At 37.6% G+C, this 16,165-nt stretch overlaps 1 protein-coding gene across 10 annotated transcripts in view; it reads right to left on the bottom strand.

The window, feature by feature from the left end:
- Positions 1-16,165, bottom strand: part of MBD5 (methyl-CpG binding domain protein 5) — a 447,078-nt gene that overhangs the window by 135,211 nt on the left and 295,702 nt on the right. For 9 of the 10 annotated variants that reach the window (XR_010662489.1, XM_065931498.1, XM_065931500.1 and 6 more), the window contains exon 4: positions 12,453-12,570. The exons of the other annotated variant lie outside the window; for it this stretch is intronic. The gene's annotated coding sequence lies outside the window, so the exon portion shown is untranslated. The remainder of the gene's footprint in view (positions 1-12,452; positions 12,571-16,165) is intronic. 10 annotated transcript variants of the gene reach the window in all.

The raw sequence follows: 16,165 nt of genomic DNA, 5'->3' as shown, positions 1-16,165 counted from the left end.
AGGCAAGAGTACTGGAGTGGGGTGCCATTGTCTTCTCTGTAAGGAAGGGGGGGATCAATCAATGTGGTCCTGTGGGTGAGTGGATGTTCCAGGCTGTGGGAACAGAAAATGCTAAGGCACTTTTTGCATAACAACAGAAACACTTAACTGTGGTTATAAAATAGCATCATTTTTAGAAATCAAAAATGAAAGAACCGAGAACAGAACTATGGAGAACATGGGTGCACTTATCCTCGTCTGATAGAGGGGACAATCCCAAAGCAGCATGTATAGTTAATGGGACAAGAAATAATGGTATTTATTATCCACAGTACAACAATGAAGAATGACAGAGAAAAGGTGGAGGTGGGGTAGGGTAATTGAGTAAATTTATAATATCCCCTTTATTTGTATGTATGTATGTGTATGTGTGTGTGTGTCACTATATTATGTTTAAAGGTGATAAAAAATGTAAGGTGGAAGCAAATTACTTTGACCTGGATAAATGAAGACAAATATCAGAAGGAAAAATAGAATAAGATGTGAGGGTTCAGAGGGAAAAGCTGAACCAAAGAACTATTGATATTAAACCATGTGCATATATTAAATTAAGCATACACACTAGCACACACACAGATACCCCCTTTGAAAAATTTCCATAGCTCTTAGGATAAATAACATGGCTACAAGAGAAGGGGGTAGCAGAAGATGTGATGGTTAGACAGCATCACCAACTTAACAGACAAGAGCAAACTCCAGGAGACAGTGAAGGATAGAGAAGCCTGCAATTCTTGCTACAGCGCCTGGTGTTGTAAAGGGTTGGACATGACTTAGCAACTGAACAACAGGGTCCTGCCTGCTTTACAAGCCTCACTTCATGCCTTCCTCCCCTGCACTCTCACTCTGGCTATTCTGGCCCCCTTTCAGTTTCCTGAGCAAGCAAGCTCCTATGTTGTTCCTTCCATCTGAAATGTTTCTGGCTCAATATTCACCTCCAGGCTAACTTATTCATTAGGCACAGTGGGCATAAGTGCCTCGGGTCAAAAATACTTTTAGGAGTCCATGAAAAAAAAAACCCCCATTTTGGTCAAAGAAAATGTTTCAGTATATAATATTAACATGTTTGTATTCATACCAGTGTAATGACAAGATATGACTTATAATACTTTTAAGAAGGAAGGGACCCATGAAGGCAAAGATGTTTAGAGCCTACAGAAGTCACAATGTGGCCCCTGCCTATCCTATTCCCCATCTCTACCCGACCATGGGACTCCCACTCATCCCTCAGCCCCAAAGCCCCTTCTTTGGAGATTCTCTGCCTGATTTTCCCAGACTATATGAGTTCCCTATATAAGTTCCCACATTACCTTGTAATATGGAAACGAAGTAAACTATATAACTACCCGTTTGATGGAATCAGGAACTGTGCCTACCTCATTTACCACTATATCCCCAGCACAAAGCCTTATATGCAGTGATGTGAGACTGTGAAGGACCGAATTTTCTACTGCGGCTCTCTGAAGCCCTGGTTCAGGTTTCTGATCCTGCATTTACTACTTAATCTTTTACTGACTCAGTTTCCTCATTTAAAAATGGGGATAATGATGGACTTTTGAGTTAGAATGTGAATTAGAATAGTGCCTGACATACACTAAAGCCTATGTAAAATCTAGTTACCCTTTCTTCATGTGATCAGATGATTATTATTAGATATTAGATTATTAGTAGATATTAGATTATTAGATTATTACTACTCCTTTAATTACTATTATCATTACCATTATTATTCCATACATTGGGTGAGTTAACTAAATGTTTTGGTTTGCTAATTTCCTCCCTCTTACCATCTATTACCAGAGAAGGCAATGGCACCCCACTCCAGTACTCTTGCCAGGAAAATCCCATGGACGGAGGAGCCTGGTAGGCTGCAGTTCATGGGGTCGCTAAGAGTCGTACACGACTGAGCGACTTCACTTTCACTTTTCACTTTCATGCATTGGAGAAGGAAATGGAACCCACTCCAGTGTTCTTGCCTGGAGAATCCCAGGGATGGGGGAGCCTGGTGGGCTTCTGTCTATGGGGTCGCACAGAGTTAGACAAGACTAAAGTGACTTAGCAGCAGAGACCATCTATTATGTAAGTCTGTTTTAAAGGAGGGGAGTCATTTTAACAACTTAAGTCACAAAGTTTTTAGAGACGTCAGAACAAACAGCTATAAGGATGAGAAGAAACTGAGGTTTTGGTAATTGACAATACATAATTATCCATAAATTCAAAATTTCAGGGCTTTCAAAATATCCACACTAACCATTCACAAGTTTGAGTAAACTATGGGAGATAGTGAAGGACAGGGAAGCCTAGTGTGCTGCAGTTATGGGGACACAATGAGTCAGACAAGACTTAACCACTGAACAACAAAACCAGTTCATAATTTCACATGATAAGATTGTGCAAGAAGAATGTTTTCAGTGAAGAATAGTAAATGAGAATTCTCTGAAACATAAATTTCCATGAAAATCTAATAAAAATGAGAGTAAACTTACTGAAAGTGAAAGTCGCTCAGTTGTATCCGACTGTTTGAGACCCCATGGACTGTAGCCCGAGAGGCTCCTCTGTCAATGGAATTTTCTAGGCCACAATATTGGAGTGGGTAACTATTCCCTTCCCCAGGGTGTCTTCCCAACCCAGGGATCAAATCCAGGTCACCCACATTGCAGGCGGATTCTTTACCCTCTGAACCATGAGGGAAGCCCAAGAATACGGGAGTGGGTAGCCTATCCCTTCTCCAGAGGATTTTCCCCACCTAGGAATCGAACCAGGGTCTCTTGCATTGCAGGCAGATTCTTACCAGCTGAGCTACCTAAATTTCTTTTTCTTTTTTTTTTTAAAAACCTTACCTGTTTTTCCCCAATAGATGCTCTACACAGTTGATAACAATTTTCAATAGTGATATTACTTTCTTGGGGTTACAATTCTTTACACATAATTCCTTCTGCACATAAAAAAATAAAATGAAGCAACAGTAAATGAAACGACTCTTAAGGGCTTCCATTTTGGTAAACATTTATCTTACCATTTAAGCTTCAGACTCCTGAGATGACCCTTGGGATAAAATGACAGACTCAGGTCTGATTTCTTCTGACAATTCAAACAGTACTCCACAAACTAAGGATCATTTTTTTTTTTTTTGAGGATAAATGACTGGCTAGGAGCATTAATGTCCTCAGGCTTTGCTAGAGGCCTGTAATCTCACCTCATCATTATTCACAATCACCCAGAAAAGCCTCAAGCTAGAACTATGATTGTTACTTAGAACTAAACTTGCAAGTTCATTAAAAAAAAAAAATCTTTCCTTCTTTCATGATTTCATTTTTCTGTTTAATTTACGTGTATCTTTAGACATGAACTTCAGCAAACATTAAAAAACCTACAGCAATAGTCAATCTGTTTTGAGTGCTACTTTAGTCACTAATTCATAAAATAATAAGCCAGCTTTCATTTGAAAAACCAAAATAAATTTTTATAAATGTAAAAATGAATTGAGGGATGCAATATTTCCTGAAAATAAGGTAATAAACTAGAGTCAAATCATGTCACAAATATCTTGATTTTTTTTTTTTTTTTTTTTACTTAGGATGTAATTGCTTGCCATCTATTTTGCCAAAACTTTCTACTCCTGCTTTATTTCTGGGATTGATGGTTTGCAATCTTCTTTCTGTTCTTCCAATAACTCTGTCTGCTTCAGTTGATAGAGAAATACAATTACTTACTGATTATAACACTTAAGAATCTCTTCTCTGAATAACAACAAAAAAAAAGTTAGGGCTCTGTGTCTTGGACTGCCTGGGTTAGAGTTAGATTCTTTGCTTCTATAAAAGGTGATAATAATAATTTTTACCTCAAAGCACACTGTAAGGATTAAATGAAACAAATGATTCAAAGTATTGTAGATTATCTGCTAATCAGTAAGCACTGAACAATTGTTATTATTAATAATGATAACTTTTTAGAAGTTTTGATTACTTCTTAAATATCTTCTGAGAAAACTGGATAAAAAAACATTTGTGTGACTTTGGACAAGCCTGAGTTAAGCTCTCTGCTCTTCTGTTTTCTCATTCATAAGATGAAATACTTTGGCACTATTACCCTGATGGATTCCCTTAACTATTAAAACATGATTTTACTTAGCTATGATGAAGATTCAGACTTATTTTCCTTTTGTGTGTTTGATATGTATCGACAATCCTATTTCCAGCTGAGACTAACTCTGGTTTTGTATCATCATTCTTTGAATAGGAATCATAGCTAATGCTATTCTGTACTTTTTCTGGTATTAGTAGTCATGAGATGTTTTCTGAATTTCTTATGATGAACTTTTATACTCAGTATTTATCCCCAAAGAAGACCCTAAGATTGTACTGCTTATTCCAAAATGATAGCTCAAAAACCAATCATATATTAATTACATATAACATAAAATTCTATCTAGTCCAAAGATTAAAAAAATGCTGTTACATTTCTGGAGAGGTAAATACAAATTTTTATTCAAAAGGTTTGCAAAATCTTTTTAATATATAATATAATTCACAATTTAGGGCAGTGCCTTCTGAAGACAAAAAATTTTATATCATGTCTAAAGAGATTTATAGATTCTAATAAGGCATAACTTTAGTAAAAAAGGAAGCTAAAGCTTTTTATTGAGATATAACTTTAGAAACAAAAATGCTATACAGATATCCTACATATACATATATTTAATCTATGAGAGATGAGCAACATAAGTATTTAGTATAATTAAATTCTCATGGAAACTATTTTAAAATCCTAAATTATGTAAAAATAATCTTAACTAATGCTGACATTTGGTTTAACACTAAATATCTTTCAGTGAAAGTCGGTGATTGTAGCAAGACAAACTATGTCAGATGCAAACTACAGGTTAGTTAAAAATACCTTTAAAGTCAGTGTGCATACTGAAATATTTAATGACAATGTCTGAATTTGTTTCAAAATAATATAGATGGTATAAACAAGATTAGCTATGAATTTTTAGTTACTGAAGCCAGACTGAAGTACATAGGGGTTTATTATACCTTTCTGCCAATTACTCTATGTTTGAAACAATCCATAATACACACTTAAAAAAAAAAGCCAATATTTAGGCAGACATTATAACCAGAACTCACAAGGAAGATGACAGATTTAACCTCATAAAAATGTTAACTTTATATGGCAAAAAGAAAGTACATAAAACAAAAACAGTTTTACAACAAATGTTAAAGGCACTTCCCTAGGTGGGACTGAGACCAACAACTTAAAACAACCTTCTACACATCTAGACTGCCATCTCAAAACCTCATGGGATGAGCAAACCAAAAAATTACAACAGATATACACACAGAAAATGCAACCGGAATGTAACACCAAAGCTAGTTAACAAATCATAAGAGAAGAGAAATGGAAGAGAAAAGAAGAGAAATGGAAGGCAAAAGACCTATAAAAACAAATAGAAAACAAGAAAATGTCAATAGGAATATACACAGATCACATGGAACACAGCCTTGCCTCACTCAATGAAACTATGAGCCATGCCACATAGGGCCACCCAAAACGGATGGGTCATGGTGGAGAGTTACAACAAAGCGTGGTCCACTGGAGAGGGAATGGTAAACCACTTCAGTATTCTCGCCTTGAGAACCCTATGAATAGTATGAAAAGGCAATAAGATATGACACTGAAAGATGAACTCCCCAAGTGCCCAATATGCTACTGGAGAAGAGTGGAGAAATAACTCCAGAAAGAATTAACAGATGGAGCCAAAGCAAAAACGAAGCCAGGTGTAGATGTGACTGGTGATGGAAGTAAACTCCGATGTGGTAAAGAACAATATTGAATAGGAACCTGGAATGTTAGTACCTGAAGAACTATGGACAGATGTTCCTGACACTGTACAGGAGGCAGTGATCAAGACCATCCCTAAGAAAAGAAGTGCAAAAAGGCAAAATGGGTTTTTGTCTGAGGATGCCTTACAAAGGGCTGTGAATAGAAGAGAAGTGGAAGGCAAAGGAGAAAAGGATAGATATACCCATTTGAATGCAGAATTCCAAAGAATAGCAAGGAGAAATAAGAAAGTCTTCCTAAGTGATCACTGCAAAGAAATAGAGGAAAACAATAGAATGGGAAAGACTAGAGATTGCTTCAAGAAAATTAGAGATACCAAGGGAACATTTCATGCAAAGATGGGCTCAATAAGGGACAGAAATGGTATGGACCAAAAAGAAGCAGAAGCTATTAAGAAAAGGTAGCAAGAATACATGGAAGAACTATACAAAAAAGATCTTAATGACCCAGATAATCACGATGGTGTGATCACTCACCTAGAGCTAGACATCCTGGAGTCAAGTGGGCCTTAGGAAGCATCACTATGAACAAAGGTAGTAAAGGTGATGGAATTCCAGCTGAGCTATTTCAAGTCCTAAAACACAATACTATTAAAGTGCTACAATCAATATGCCAGCAAATCGGAAAACTCAGCAGTGGCCACAGGACTGGAAAAGGTCAGTTTTCATTCCAATCCTAAAGAAAGACAATGCCAAAGCAAGTTCAAGCTACTGCACAACTGCACTAATCTTACACGCTACCAAAGTAATGCCTCAAATTCTCCAAGCCAGGCACCAATAGTACGTGAACCAAGAACTTCCAGATGTTCAAGCTGGATTTAGAAAAGGCAGGGGAACTAGAGATCAACTGCCAACATCTGCTGGATCATCGAAAAAGCAAGACAGTTCCAGAAAAACATCTACTTCTGCTTTATTGACTACACCAAAGCCTTTGACTGTGTGGATCACAACAAACTTTGGAAAATTCTTAAAGAGATGGGAATACCAGACTACCTTATTTTTCACCTATGAAACTTGTATGCAGGTCAAAAAGCAAGTTAGAACCAGACATGGAACAACAGACTGGTTCCAAAAGTGGGAAAGGAGTATGTCAAGGCTGTATATTGTCACCCTGCTTATTTAACTTATACGCAGAGTACATCATGAGAAACGCTGGGCTGGAAGAAGCATAAGTTGGAATCAAGACTGCTGGGAGAAATATCAGTAACTTCAGACACATAGATGACACCACCCTTATGGCAGAAAGTGAAGAGGAACTGAGAGACTTCTTGATGAAACTGAAAGAGGACAGTGAAAAGCTGGCTTAAAACTCAACATTAAAAAAACTAAGATCATGGCATCTGGTCCCATCACTTCATGGCAAATAGATGGGAAAAATTGAAACAGTGGAAGACTTTATTTTCCTGGGCTCCAAAATCACTGCAGATGGTGATTGCAAGCCATGAAATTAAAAGATGCTTGCTCCGTGGAAGAAAAGCTATGACCAACCTAGACAGCATATTAAAAAGCAAAGACATTACTTTGCCAACAAAGGTTCATCTAGTCAAAGCTTTGGTTTTTCCAATAGTCAGGTATGGATGTGAGAGTTTGACCATAAAGAGGGCTGAGTGCCAAAGAATTGATGCTTTTGAATTGTGGTGTTAGAGAAGACTCTTGAGAGTCCCTTGGACTGCAAGGAGATCAAATCAGTCAATCCTAAGGGAAATCAGTCTTGAATATTCATTGGAAGGACTGATGCTGAAGATTCAATACTTTGGGCACTTGATGGAAATAACTGACTCACTGGAAGAGACCCTGATGCTGGGAAAGACTGAAGGCAGGAGGAGAAGGGGACAACAGAGGATGAGATGGCTGGATGGCATCACTGACTTGATGGACATGAGTTTGAGCAGGCTCAGTGATTTGGTGGTGGACAGGGAAGCCTGGCGTGCTGCAGTCCATGGGGTTGCAAAGTGTCAGACACGACTGAGCAACCAAACTGAACTATTGATAATTACCTAAACATAAATGGGTTAAATGCTCTAATCAAAAGACATACTGGTTGAATGGATACAAAAACAAGATCTGTATGTATGCTGTCTACAAGCAACCCACTTCAGATCTAGGAACACATACAGATCAAAAATGAGGGGATAGAAAAAGGTGTTTCATGTAAACAGACATCAAAAGAAAGCTGGAGTAGCAGCATTTTTATCTGACAAAATAGACTTCAAAATAAAGACAAGAGACAAGGAAGGACACTACATAATGATGAAAGGATCAATCCAAGAAGAAGATAGAACAATTGTAAATATTATGCACCCAATGTAGAAGGACCTCAATATATAAGCCAAATGCTAACAGCTATAAATGGGGAAATCAACAGTAACACAGTAACAGTGGTGACTTTAACACCTCACTCATACCAATGAATCATCCAGATAGAAAATAAAGAACACAGGCTTTAAATATTACATTGGAAAAGATGGATCTAATGGATATTTATAGGATATTTCATCTCCAAACAGTAGATTTCACTTTTTTTTTAAGTGCACATGGAACATTCTTCAGAATTGATCATGCCTTGGGCCACTAATCAAGCCTTGGTAAACTTAAGAAAACTGAAATTATATCAAGCATTTTTTCCAATCACAATGCTATAACATTAGACATTACCTACAGAAGAAAAAAAGAAAAACTGTAAAAACCACAAACACATGGCGCTTAAACAATACACTTCTGAATGACCAAGAAGTCAGTGAAGAAATCAAAGAGGAAATCAAAAAATATCTAGAGACAAATGACAATGAAGACACAACTCAAAACCTATGGGATGCAGCAAAAGCAGTGAAGTTTATAGCAACACAAGCCTACCTCAAAAAACAAGAAAAGCACTGATGAAACAATCTAACCTTACACCTAGAGCAACTAGAAGAAGAAGGAAAAAACACCCCAAAGTTAGTAGAAGGACAGAAATAAGAAAGATCAGAGCAGAAATAAACAAAATAGAAACAAAGAATATAACAGCAAAGAGCAATGAAACTAAAAGTGGTGCTTTGAGAAGGTAAATGAAATTGATAAATCTTATGCCAGAGTTATCAAGAAAAAAAGGGAGAGGACTCACATCAGTAAAATTAGAAATGAAAAAGAAGTTACAACTGACACCACAGAAAAACAAAGGATATAAGAGACTATTACCAGGAACTATATGCCAATAAAATTGATAACCTAGAAGAAATGGACCTACATAAATCAATCAATGTGCTATACCCTATTAGAAAATTGAAGAATAAAAACCATATGATCATCTCAAGAGATGCAGAAAAAGTTTTCAGCAAAATTCAACCCCCATCTATGACAAAAACTCCAGAAAGGGGCATAGAGGGAACCTACCTCAACATAATAAATAAATAATAAACCTACCTCAACATAATAAAAACCACACACACACACACACACATATATATATATATAATAAATCCACAATGAACATAATTGTCAACAGTGAAAATCTGAATGCATTTTCTCTAAGATCAGGAACAAGACAAGGATGCCTACTCTCACTACTTTTATTCAGCATAATTTGAAAGTCCTAGCCATGGCAAGTAGAGAAGAAAAATAAATACAAGGAATTCAAATTGGAAAAGAAGTAAAACTGTCACTGTTTGCATATTACATGATACTATATATAGAAAATCCTAACGATGCTACCAGAAAACTACTGGAGCTAATCAATGAATCTAGTAAAGTTGCAGGATACAAAATTAATACACAAAAATCCCTTGCATTCCTGTACACTAACAATGAAGGAGCAGAAAGAGAAATTAAGGAAACAATCACATTTACAATTGCATCAAAAATAATAAAATACCTAGAAAGAAACCTACTTAAGACCTGTACTCTGAAAACTGTAAGCCATTGAGTAAACAATTCAAAGATGACACAAATGGGAGAGATACGCCTTGTTCTTGGATTGGAAGAATCAATATTACCTAAATGACTATACTACACATTCAATGGGACCCCTGTCACTAATGGCATTTTTAACAGAACTACAACAATTTTACTTTTTTGCATGAAAACACATGAACACCCCAAATAGAAAAAGCAATCCTGAGGAAGAAAAACAGAGCTGGAGGCATGAAGTTCTCTGACTTTGGACTATACTACAAAACTACAGTAATCAAGACAGTATGGTACTGGCACAAAAACAGAAGTATAGATCAATGAAACAGAACAGAAAGGCCACAAATAAACACACCCACCAACTGACAAATAATCTATGACAAATGTGGTAAGAATATATAGTGAAGAAAAGATAGTCTCTTCAAGAAGTGGTACTGGAAAAACTGGATAACTAACATGAAACTAGAATACTCCCTGATACTATACACAAAAGTAAACTCAAAATGAATTAAAGACCTAATTGTAAGGCTGGATGTTATAAAGAACTCTCAGAGGAAAATATAGGCAGAACACTCTTTGATATAAATTGTAGCAAGATCTTTTGTCTCACCTCCTAAAATAATGAAAATGAAACCAAAAATAAAACAAATGGGATCTAATTAAGCTTAAAAGCTTTTGCACATCAAAGGAAAACACACAAAAAAGAAAAACCTAAAAAGACAAACCAACAATGAATTTATCTCCAAAACATACAAAGAGCTCATGCAGTTCAATTAAAAAATAAAAACAAAAAAAACCCCCTCAATCCAAAAATGGGCAGAAGACCTAAATAGATATTTCTCCAAAGAAGAAACACAGATGACCAAAAAGAACATGAAAAGATGCTCAACATCAGCAATTAACAGAGAAGTTCAAATCAAAACACAATGAGGTATATGACCTCACATTGGTCAGAATGGTCATCATCAAAAATCCTACAAACAAACCATGCTGGAAAGGGTCTGGAGAAAAGAGAACCCTTCTTTACTGTTGGTGGAAATGTAAATTGGTGCAGCCACTAGGGAGAACATAGAGAGGTCCTTAAAAAACTATAGAGCTCCCAAGTTGCTGTTGTTTAGCTTCTCAGTCATGTCAATTGTTTGTGACCCCTATTACCATAGGATCCAGCAATTCCACTCCTGGGCATATATCTGGAGAAAACCATAATTTCAAAAGATACATGCACCCCAATGTTCACTGCAGCACTACTTACAATAGCCAGGACATGGAAGCAACCTAAATGTCCATCAAGAGGTGAATGGATAAAGGAGACATGGTACATATATACAATGGAATATTAGCCACAAAAAAGCACAAAATAATGCCATTTGCAGAAAGATGGATGGGCTCAGAGATTGTCATGCTGAGTAAAATAAGTCAGACAGAAAAGGACAAATATCATATAACATCATTTATATGTGGAATCTAAAAAAAATGATACAAATTAATTTATTTACAAAACAGAGTTACAGATGTAGAAAATAAATTTAAGGGGGAAAGAAAGGGGATGAGGGATACATTGGGAGACTTGCATTGACATATACACACTACTATATACAAAATACATAATCGATAAGGACATACTGTATAGATCAAGAAATTTTACTCAATATTCTGTAATAACCTATATGGGAAAAGAATCTGAAAAAGAATGGATATAGGTATATGCATAACTGAATCACTCTGCTGGACACTTGGAACTAACACAACAATGTAAATCAACTATATAAAATTAAATTAAAAAACTAAAATAGAGGCATTCTAGAACTTAACTGGTGGTACCAAGGATAAGACTCCATCTGCCAATGAGGGGACATTGCTCTGATCCCTGGTCTGAGAAAATCCCACATGCTGCGGAGCGACAAAGCTCATATGCCACAACTACTGAGCCACACTCTAGAGCCTGTAATGCTCAATGACTGAGTCCATGGGCCACAACTACTGAAGCCCACACACTCCCGGGCCCACAAGCAATAACTACTGATCATGCATGCCGCAATAACTGAAGTCGGCATACCCTAGAGCTCACAAACTGTTAACTACTGAGTTCATGTGTTGCAAATACAGAAGTCTGAGCCTAGAGCCTGTGTTCTGCAACAAGATAAGCCACTGGAATGAGAAGCCCATGCACCACAACAAGGAGTAGCCCTTGCTTGCCACAACTAAAAAAGCCTGAGCACAGAATGAAGACCTAGTGCAACTAAAAATAAATAAATAAATGAATAAATAAATAATTAAAAAACAGAAGCATTCTAGCCAAAGAGCATTTATATCCTATTATTTCTAGCCATAATATGTATGTATATATGCATATAATAACATGTGTATATAATAGTATATATAAAAGACATATAATAATATATATATCAGTAAACTCAGAAAGGCAAACAACAAAATACAAAGAGCACTTATCTCAAGATGGTAGGATTATTATACATTTTCTGTTTTTCTTTTATTTTTTACAATAAACAGGTATTAATTTTGTAATAGAAATATATTTTAGAAGTGTTTTTATGACTTAACTATTTGGAGATGTGTGGCATTTAAGACTATAGATGTCAGCTGCTTTTCAAATTTAATAAAAATTAAGTTCATAGACAAGAAAACTGTAATTATGTGAAGAATTCATGGAGAGAAAACAGTTCCTACCTTGTGAAGAGAAACTGATAAAAACATAACATGTGCTGTGAGACCCAGCAGCGTAATGGAGGCAGTAAATCTCTAGATGCTCTATGCCTTTATGAGTCCCTATAAAGGAGTACCTCTTCTCTCTGTAACAGAAATAACACAGACACACACATTTATTTAAAGGAGAGGCTGAAAGAAAATCATCCTTAAGTACACACTGCAGCTACATAGGCTGCTTGTTTGCAAGTGGGATCTCAAAAAGAAACAGTTGGATATATCATTTATTGGTTGTACATCCTTGGGAAAGCTATTTATCCTCCCCATGCCTCAGTTTCCACACCTGTAAAAGGGGACAATAATAGTACCAAAGTAGAAAGGTTATTATAAAGATTAATATTCTTAAATACAACACTGTCAGGTACAATAATAATAGAAAATACTATTTGTGTGCTAGGTGTGTGCTTAGTCGTTCAGTTGTGTTTGACTCTTTGCGACCCCATGGACTATAGCCTGCCAAACTCCTCTGTCCACGGGGATTCTCCAGGCAAGAATACTTGGAGGGGTTGCCATGTCCTCCTCCAGGGGATCTTCCCAACCCAGGAATCGAACCCTGGTCTCCCACATTGCAGGTAGATTCTTTGCCAGCTGAGCTACCAGGCAAATCCATATATCATTTACGTGGTTTTAAAGATAAATAAATGGGTAGGGTTGATTCACAGAACATATTACTGTCAGTGATATTTTACTTCTGTTAGCATCTAAAGTAATTCTCATTTCAGAGTTACGAGTGGATATTATTACCACCTGGCCCTCAGATTTTCAAATCAGAAACTTGATTTTATCAGAGCTTTCCAAACTTACAAGCAAACTCACAAGAACAGATAAGTTTAAAAAGGGAAGTTTTTGATTTTTCAAAATGATAGCCAATGGACTAGATAAAATATTATTTACTAGTAGTTGATCTACTTTCTACCACTTAGAAATTACCTGGTTAGTGTAAAATTAACGAAAATAGAATTGAAAACTCAAATTGAACCTTCTATGAAATTACAGCAGTGTGCCTTTGTACTTTGTTACCAATTTCTTCTTCCATTTGATATGAAACCTTGAGAAGGCACAGCATTACCAATGGAGCATTCTTGTCAAGAATATATAATTTGAACCTAATAATTTTTTTAGAAAATGTCAGAAAAATTTAAATTAAGGGACATTCTGCAATTTGTCTAGACTTTTAAAAAAGATGTCAACAACATGACATAAAAAGATTGACATTTTTATTTTTTTTAAGATTAAAGGATGCTAAGGAGGGGGCCTTCTGTGGCTGTGGCAGCCAGTGTCCCCATCCCTACTGCACGCCACTGCCAACCCATGCCTCTGTGGGAGACGCTCTAACACCAGCATTCTCCCAGTCAGAAGTGAAACCTGTGTTCCCTGCATTGGAAGTGCAGTGTCTGAATCACTGGACCTCCAGGGAAATCTTGTTTAAAAAAATTTTTTTTATATATGGCCTTTGTACAAAAGTTTTGAAAATCCATCTCTGAAATTGTTTTCAGAGACGTTTTCGAACTATACGAGAGGGCAGTTTCATTAACACATGATACCATCCTGATGGAGGTAACGAAGACAATGGTGGCCTCCTTCAAAAGCTCCTGTGCAGGCGCTGCTGCACTCAGTCTCCCAACCCCGCAGCAGGCCACGGCTGGCCCATGTCTCCGTCCGAGTCTCCTGGACACACACGGGCAAGTCTGGGTCAGTCTCTTGTGGGGATGCCAGAGACTGAGACAGAACTGTGTCTGAGGGTCTCCTGCGGAGGTACGGGTCGGCCGTGGCCTGCCGCAGGGGCAGGGGCTCTGGGGGCAGCAGACCTAGGTATGGATAGCCCTCTTGGAGGAGGTCACCATTAACCTCACCATAGAGCCGCAAGAACTTACACAGGACTAGGAAACAGACTGTTGGAGGGCATAAAAAAACCTGGCACACACCAGGACCCAGAAGAAAGGGGCAGTGACCCCACAAGAGACTGACTCAGGCTTGCCTGTAGGTGTCCAGGAGTCTCTGGTTGAGGCCTGGGTCAGCGGTGGCCTACTTCAGGGTTGGGGGCACTGTGTGCGGCAGTGCCTGCATGGGACCTTTTGAAGGAGGTCCATTATCTTCATTACCTCCACCATAGATTGGCCTCAGGTCAAACAACAAGGAGGGAACACAGCCCCACCCATCAACAGAAAATTGGATTAAAGATTTACTGAGCATGGCCCCAACCATCAGACCAAGACCCAGTTTCCCCCTCAGTCTCTCCCATCAGGAAGTTTCCATAAGCCTCTTATCCTTCTTCATCAGAGGGCAGATAGAATGAAAACCACAATCACAGAAAACTAACCAATCTGATCACATGGACCACAGCTTTGTCTAACTCAAACAAACTATAAGCCATGCTGTGTAGGGCCACCCAAGATGGACAGGTCATGGTGGAGAGTTCTGACAAAACGTGGTCCACTGGAGAGGGGAATGGTAAACCACTTCAGTATTCTCGCCTTGAGAACCCCATGAACAGTATGAAAAGGCAAAAAGACAGGACACTGAAAGATGAACTTCCCAGGTCGGTAGGTACCCAATATGCTATTGGAGATCAGTGGAGAAATAACTTCAGAAAGAATGAAGAGATATTGCCAAAGCAAAAACAATACCCAGTTGTAGATGTGACTGGTGATGGAAGTAAAGTCTGATGCCGTAAAGAGCAATATGCATAGGAACCTGGAACGCTAGTGCCTGAAGAACTATCAATAGAGGTTCATGACATTGTACAGGAGGCAGTGATCAAGAACATCCCCAAGAAAAAGAAATGCAAAAAGGCAAAATGGTTGTCCAAGGAGAACTTACAAATAGCTGAGAAAAGACAAGACGCAAAAGGCAAAGGAGAAAAAGAAAGATATGCCTATCTGAATGCAGAGTTCCAAAGAATAGCAAGGAGAGATAAGAAAGCCTTCCTTGGTGATCAATGCAAAGAAATAGAGGAAACAATAGAATGGGAAAGACTGGAAATCTCTTCAAGAAAATTAGAGATACCAAAGGAATATTTCATGCAAAGATGGTCTCAATAAAGGACAGAAATGGCCCTTTATTAACAGAATGGTCTCTATTAACAAAAGCTGAAAGATATTAAGAAGAGGTGGCAAGAATACAGAGAAGAACTATACAAAAAAGATCTTCGTGACCCAGATAACCATGATGGTGTGATCACTCACTTAAACCCAGACATCCTAGAATGCAAAGTCAAGTGGGCCTTAGGAAGCATCACTATGAACAAAGCTAGTGGAGGTGATGGAATTCTAGCTGACCTATTTCAGATCCTAAAAGATGATGCTGTCAAAGTGCTGCACTCAATATGTCAGCAAATCTGGAAAACTCAGCAGTGGCCACAGGACTGGAAAAGGTCAGTTTTCATACCAATTCCTAAGAAAGGTAATGCCAAAGAATGCTCAAACTTCTGCACAATTGGATTCATCTCACACACTAGCAAAGTAATGCTCAAAATTCTCCAAGATAGGCTTCAACAGTACATGAACCATGAACTTCCAGGTATTCAAGCTGGATTTAGAAAAGGCAGAGGAACCAGAGATCAATTTGCCAACATCTGCTGGATCATCGAAAAAGCAAAAGAATTCCAGAAAAACATCTACTTCTGCTTTATTGACTATGCCAAATCTTTGACTGTGCGGATCACAACAAACTCTGGA

This window comes from Muntiacus reevesi, chromosome 3 (assembly GCF_963930625.1).
Source record: "Muntiacus reevesi chromosome 3, mMunRee1.1, whole genome shotgun sequence".
NCBI classification, from domain to species: Eukaryota; Metazoa; Chordata; class Mammalia; order Artiodactyla; family Cervidae; genus Muntiacus; species Muntiacus reevesi.
This window is presented reverse-complemented; position numbering and strand designations above follow the sequence as displayed.